The sequence below is a fragment of the Micrasema longulum genome, unplaced genomic scaffold (assembly GCF_059751315.1).
Source record: "Micrasema longulum isolate JH-2025_06_02 unplaced genomic scaffold, ASM5975131v1 h1tg003674l, whole genome shotgun sequence".
NCBI classification, from domain to species: Eukaryota; Metazoa; Arthropoda; class Insecta; order Trichoptera; family Brachycentridae; genus Micrasema; species Micrasema longulum.
The window spans coordinates 18,662-26,559 of NW_028280706.1; the positions used below are offsets into that span (position 1 = coordinate 18,662).

General features: G+C 32.7%; 1 long non-coding RNA gene across 1 annotated transcript; it reads left to right on the forward strand.

The window, feature by feature from the left end:
• The first annotated feature begins 1,355 nt into the window (after window positions 1-1,355).
• On the forward strand, window positions 1,356-5,674 carry LOC148270625 (uncharacterized). Its single transcript, XR_015825333.1, has 2 exons — window positions 1,356-1,500; window positions 4,093-5,674. It is a non-coding gene; the product is annotated as an uncharacterized LOC148270625 (long non-coding RNA).
• The last annotated feature ends 2,224 nt before the right edge of the window (window positions 5,675-7,898 follow it).

The following is a 7,898-nucleotide window of genomic DNA, read 5'->3' on the forward strand; positions in this document are numbered from 1 at the left end:
GTGTTTTCGACTCGATGGTAACCCTCAGGTAAAAATCCTAAAAAGGAAATCAAGTGGAGTAATGTCGGCCTCGTAGGGTAGTGGTTGGCGTGTTTGCCTACTATACTTGAGGTCCTAGATTCGATTCATGGGAGGGTCAAAAATAAATATTTGTTTGCATGATAGTTTTAAACTGCAATATTTCACTGTCCCTAGATTGGTACGTGAAGCGTAATACTAATCACCTTATTTTCTTGCAACACATGATCGAGATACACTGCATGTTCTTTTCCAATGCAGTGCCACATGCACCACCAGGTGCAGATAAGGGTGTGAGAATGATAAACAAATAGAAGGCGGGCTATGAAAAATCGCCTCTGACTAGTGTTATTAAAATAATTGAAGACACCGTTCTTGATGTTGCTCTCTTTAAGCCTGCATATTTGCTACCTCTAGAACCAAGGTTAATTAAAAGTATTTTGTGAGCATCTTAACGACCTAAATTTTGATTTTCAATTCACAATAGAAAAGAGAATAACACTTTTCTACATTTCCTGGATGCTAAAATCAGACGAAAAGAAGAATATATGGTAGTTTAGAACTAAAACAAACAGATAACCCTTACACAAACCGCTACCTACAATATGCGCCTTCACGTCATGCCATCATCAATTTCATAATCTACTTCAAATATAAGGGCTCATCATAAGTACTCTTTCTATACAAAAGGGTAGGTACCACAGATTTGTGAAGAAGACCTAGAAGGGTAATAAATAAATTTATTTCAGTATTTATGAGTAACCGATATTAGAAAAGTGACATCAGAAAAAAGCAAATAAACTGTAGAATATAATTAAAAAAGAAAGAAATAAACGTATAATTTTTATGAATATAATTTTAGATGATTTATATTCAGGGCCATCTTTTTCATGAAGGCATGCGAGCACGAGCCCAGGCCCCAGCCTAATGGGGCCCTCGAAATTTTAAAAGGGCCCCATTCTAAAAGCTCAACCTTTGTGTGCCCAAGGGCCTCTGCATGGCTTTAAACAGCCCTGCGTATATAGCGCCATTTTTGTAAATCACTTAAAATGTAAATGAGCGACACCACGGCGCAAATAGGGGGAGAGGTTTCACAATCTAAATTTAATAAATTACACTGAAAATACGTAGAATTTGTCTTGAATACGTAAATCGGTAGATTATGTGATAAATCAGTAATATTGGCAACGTGAGAGTCGAATACCAACTTAGGTGGTGTTAGTTAAGTTTTGGAACGCTCATTTTATTTAAAATATTATACATGGCCACACCATGCGCATAAGATAGTGATACCAACATAATCTGTGATACCAACATTCAGATAAATATTATCGAATGAATTTGTGAATGTGACAAAAAGCACCTTATACGTTTCTCGGGGGCGGCGTACGCAATTTATTGGCAAGGATTTCTAAGCTAATAAATGGTGTTGTTAATTACATGAGATCTTATTTAATTAGTTACTCTTGTTTGGCGACGAAGGTATGATTATTTTATGTCTTATACATATGGTTACATAAATTTTCGAGAAACGTTGACTGCTTATCTTGGTCAATACTGTATTTAGTTTCCGGCGATTTCGGACAATCAATATAAAAATTGTGCATTGCATTTATTTATATTAGGTCCCGGCTACTAAACGTTCCATTTCGTTATTTTATATCTTTAAATGTGTAGTTCATTATAAACGTGAGTCAGTAGCCTTGTTTTTGAAATTTTGACGTTCACGTCAATCAGCATTAACATCCTACGTTTTTGACAACCAATTCACTTTTATTACAATTAATAATCGTTAAGTCTATGATTGGCTGTCTGATCCAATATATGCTGTGAATTTGAAATAAATGTCATAAAAAGTATAGTTGGCATTGCGAGTTTCTGTTCTACTCGACGATTAGCGAATATCCAGTTTATAATTGGATCCTGTAGATTTTGAAATAATGAAGTTGAAAATATGGCATAGCTTAAAATAAAATTACTGCTTAGATTTAAAATCCACCTGAAGTAAAACAAGGTTCACATTTGAATTTCTACATGCCCTTTTTAGTGATTAGTTGAAGGCAAAGCTAAGACTAATATGTTCAATTTATTTATTTATTAACACTCTTTATCAAAATACAATTCCATGTTCACTTTGCCCAGCTAACAAGGGTACATACCCCGTTCCAAGCTAGGCAATTACATTTTAATATATTATAATAGTTAACAAATTAATATAGAGAGCACAGACAAACAAAATATAAACTTATTCGGATACACATTTTGATTCATATACATACAGACATACACATATATACACACATATATATAAATATACACATATATACACATGTACATACACACACACGTACATACACCCATGCGCATACACATACATACATTCATAAAAACATAGACAATTAAGACATGGGTTCGAAAAATCAATAAAAAAGATTTATATATTTTTTTTGAATTTTGAAAGGACCTGTAGAATCAGGTGCAAAAATGCCTTTAAACAGGATAGTCAAATATTAAAATGATGATTATCAAATAACCCATTACAGTAGTTGTAATATACATTCTGTCGAATAAATACTGAGACTACGTAAAAAAAACAACAAATCAATCGCTCTCCCGAATTTATTGAATCTCCCTCAAAATAGGCTCTTTCTGAAGCGATACATATTTTCCGACGAACAATCCAATCATCCATGCACTTTTTGTAGGCATACTCTGGAATCGCCTTGAGCTCCATCTGCAAATTTTATTTTACGTGTTTGATTGAGTCAAAACGAGCTCCGCGAAGCGGTAATTTAAGTTTGGGAAACAGAAAAAAGTCACAGGGAGTCAAGTCAGGAAAATTTGTGGGGTTGTTTGTTGAGTTTTTTAGCCCGAATAAAACGTGGCCTCGAATATAACGCGACCTATATGTTTGTAGCAGGAATGAAATGAAAAATTCACTAATCTTTAGTATAATGCGAATGTTTTTTTCGATGTAAAAAAATATTGCGTTATATTCGGGCTAATATGGTACTTAAGTATCGTAATATAGAAAACTCTCAAGAGTTATTTAATTAACAATAATTTGAGTTTGTCCAAATTTCTGTAGACAAGGACTGGATTAAACTCCCTGGGGAGCTGTTTATATTAACATATTACAACAGAGATGAAGAACATTTAAGAAAAGGTAATATAGAAGTCTAGGCATCTACAGGGCTTATGACCTGTCAATGGCTGGTTTAAGTGGCCACTTTACACACTGTGTAATATTCACCATTCTGCCTATATTTGAACATCTATATTCCTTCAATTCTTTCATCTGTTGATGTTTGTGAAGTTAAAGAGCTGAAACCTTTACCCATGAAGAAGTATAGAAATTGAAAAAATAACATTTTCAGGCGTTGCCTAGTATGTAGGTGAAATAATTCAATTAGATGAATCTCACCCGCATAAATAAAGGTTTCAGCTCTTTAACTTCACAAACATCAACAGATGAAAGAATTGAAGGAATATAGATGTTCAAATATAGGCAGAATGGTGAATGTTACACAGTGTGTAATGTGGCCACTTAAACCAGCCATTGACAGGTCATAAGCCCTGTAGATGCCTAGACTTATATATTACCTTTTCTTAAATGTTCTTCATCTCTGTTGTAATATGTTAATAGTTATTTAATTTGTATACTTGACTAAAAATCAGATTTATATATATTTTTTAAAATATTTGAACCACTAACTTTGTGGTTATTCATTATAATAAAAAAAACAAAACCAACTTTGTTTTGAACCACTTAGTTTTTCTACTGCCCGGTTTCAAAGCTATACAAACTTCTTTCTTAAGTATACCTTGATGAAGAAGCTTGTATAGCTTTGAAACCGGTCAGCAGAAAAAAATGTTGTTTTTATTTATTTGATTAAAAATCGGATTTTTTGAGTTATAACTCTATTTTATCGGATGTGCGATATGCTATTATTTTTTTTCTTTTAGTAAGTTAATATTACATTATTTGTATGCCAACTAATATTTACAATTATGTATTTATATGTACATTATTACAATAAACGAAACCTTTAAAAGATAAGGTTTTTGTTCCAGGAATAATAGCTCGTCCACAATGATTGGAGGGCTATTTGTGTATAACCACAAGGGCGAAGTGCTCATCTCGCGGGTGTATCGGGATGACATCGGACGCAATGCTGTGGACGCGTTCAGAGTAAACGTCATACATGCCCGGCAGCAAGTACGTTCACCAGTCACCAACATTGCCAGGACGTCGTTCTTTCATATCAAGGTAATTGTTTATTTACTTAAATTTACATTGAACTATAATACTCAAATGTGAAATCACTTGCCGCACGCTCCCAAAAGTCTAAAAGACTGGGTCTTTCTATAAGTTTTGTTCATACTTAATGTTTTTTTGTACTCTTTAAAATATTATATTTTTTAAACCGCGGTTTTAATGGAATTTAACTCTACTGCCTTCGTTGTCCCTTTCACTATGAGTTAAGCAAATTATATGGATATCTTATGTCAGATTTTGTCATTTTTCCTCATGATCATATTGCAAACATGAATGGTAGCAAAAACTGTGTTTACTTGTATTTAATTCACTTACAAAAGTCTATTTCCACTACAGTATTAAATGTAAGAAATAATGTCCACGGTTGTCCACTGTTAATGCCCAATATTGGACATAACATAGTAAATTAATAACACTGGCGTCAACAAACAGAGGCGATACCAGATGGTTGGTGGGCCATGTATTGAGGATGTCTCTCAAGAGCCTTAACCACACTTGCCTACTTTACAAGGCATCAGGTTATCGCGGTCCTGGACATCCACTACTCACAATTCGTCAGCAGTTCATTTTAGAGCTACTGAATCTAGAACTGACTAGAAAAGATGCACAAAAGTTGCCAACCAACAGAGACCTGAAGGCTGTTTGTGGACACCATATGCTCCAATTAGGGAGCAGACATGAGATGATGACTAAAGTGTTTTATTCATTTTTAAAAAAAGTTCTTAATAATCCACAAAGTATATTAGAAAGGCATATTCGTTGTAGACAATATACTTTCTGGATCGAATTTTTAATAGATTGTGAGATGGGCATCTTTCGATGACGATGCATAAGCATTTACATTTTTTCCATTTTTATATTTCTGCTTATAATAAAATAGATGGAATCAAATTATCAATTTATTTAAAGAAATACCATTCCATATATTTCCACATATATAATGGTGTATAGGGTATTGCTTTGGTACACCAACCGCAGTGTATCTTGATGATACAACTTAATAATTGTGTTATTATTATGGGTAACTTTTATAGCACCATTTTCATAATATTAAACCGCAAGAGCTCTTTACAAAGTGATTCTATAGATAAATAAATTTAATTGAAGCTTTTAAATTTGTAATTAATTAAAACGAATTATTTTGTTATGACATGCTACGGTTTTATTTAATTTGTAATTTTATTATTAAGGGCCTACAGTAATGATATTTACTACATAAATTGTTTTTACAGGATTTTAAATATTTAAACAGTAATATTTATTGCTAGCTAATAAAAAAAAAAAATGTTAAAAGTCTTTGCTCGAAAGTTTTTTAATATTTCTTAAAGGAATAACCCTCTAATGCTTCTATTTTAGAAGCTTGTCAGCAGGTGGAAAGGAGAGAAAGGAAGCTATGAAAAATACACCACAACACCCAGACTAATTGAGCAAAAACCTTTCTTGGTTTGTTTTTCTTGCATCTGGCGGGAATCGAACCCGCGACCCCAGTTGCGCAGTTGGCCGTCTAACCGACTGCGCCATAGCGCCTGTCATTAATTTGGGAATTTAATTTTTTGCATGCGACTACACTTTGCTTCATCAAATGATGTATAAAACTGTTTAAAAAATGGAAAAAAACACTAATACGGTTTGGTCAGTTCAACCTCATTAAGTGTTTTGAGTAATACTTAATGTCGCAAAATGTTCTAAATGAAAATCATTGAAATAAAATAACCACAAAGTTAGTGCTTCAAATATAAACTTTATATTTATAGACAATCATTGTGTTTGGTTTCACGTGTTCGTATTTTTTTGACGTTCAATACAGCAAGTGATCCCAAACTCATTTGGTACATTTTTAATCACATTACTACGTATTAATAACTAGCCGATTCTGTTCCATGTACATGAGTTGTATTTGAGATAAGAGAATGTTGATAGAGAGGGCGACTTCGCAAAATATTGTTTTATTTAGTCACAGTGAAGATAACTTCAATATTTTTCTCTCATAATTTCAATTGGTTGAACTAATTTATTTTATTATTATGGATAACTTATATCGCGCCATTTTTGTAATATAATACTCCAAGGTCGCTTTACAAAGCGATTTTATAAAGAAATAAATTTCATTTATACTTTTTAAATTTGTAATTTAAGAAAAACAATGTACTTTGTCATCACATGCTAAGGATTTATTCAAATGATTTAGAGAGCAAGTGGGTTTTAAGTTTTTTCCGAAACATCACTTCCCTCTTGCAGTTTTGCACCTCTGCTGGGAGAGCATTCCATGCCGTAAGACCTGTGACTGCAAATGCACGTTTGCCGAATTTAGTGCGCTGTTTGCGTAGAGGTATAATAACTTTTCCACTCGACTTAGATGATTATATTATTCAAATGAAATATTTTCTCATAAACTCATGTTCTGGGGTAGTTATTTTTAATTTGTTTTACCTAAACAAAAAAGGCAGTTTTTTGGAAAAGTCATATTTTGAGATATGACACTTTTCAGTATTTCCAGTTTCAGTGTTGCAGAACAGCGTTCATTTGATATGTTTTAATTGCATATTAAAATTTGTTTCCCACCAAGTCTAAAGACTTTTCGGTGGGACACATTTTTTTTTTAAGGTTTTTTTTAAACATTATTTTATTTGTATTATATATATTTCTGTACCTCAGAGGCAGACGGATGCAAATCCAAACGTCAAATGTTCAACAATAAATAGCCTAAAGAATCTACTTTCTCTAAGTGATTTCTAATGATTCAGAACATTAATTTTTAGTATCTTAATGCATTGGTTCTTTTATTATAAGACTTACATTTCTTCAAAATCAATTGACATAGTAATAACCTGTGCACGAAAATCAAAATGTCATTTCATCGAATTCTGGATTTGCATCTGTCTGCCTCTGAGGTTTAGATTTATTTATTACGGTTTAGCAGATACTATAAAGTATTTAGAAGATATTTCTTCAGTTCATTTTTTTTCAATTGAAGATCTTTCATATTAATGATGGTTTGTGGGAGATCGTTGAACAACCTTGGAATAACGCAATTTAATGTTCGTTCTCCGAAGTATTTTGTAATTCGGGGAACGACCAGGGAACCCTTAGTTTTTAATCTAGAAAACTGTTTTTTTATATTCCGGATCAACACTACAAACAGTCTGTAGTCACAAAGTTGTTTTACCGGCAGGACATTACAGAATTTAAAATATACACCTTCGCCTGTACGTTTCGCCTCGCGGATTATGCTATTTGGTACTATACCTTTTAGCAGTCTCACCTGAATATAATAAATTTTACCCAGATGAGACTGGAAGGCGAGACCCCAGAAATGCACTCTGTAAGATATAATCAATTTAGCAACTTTATTAAAATTGAAAAAATACTGTAATTAATCAATCGTTTCTAAAGCAAAAAACCTGTGTGTGTCATCTACACAGAGTCTTCTAATGAATCTAAATATTTCGTTATTGCTTAAAAAACATGTCGTTTTTATAAAGAATTTTTTTACTACTCATTTGTCAAATCAAATTATGGTTCGAAATTTATTGTAGAACATATCTCACAAATTTTGTGATTTTTTTGTCAAAAAGCTGCCTTTATGCTTATGATATCAGCA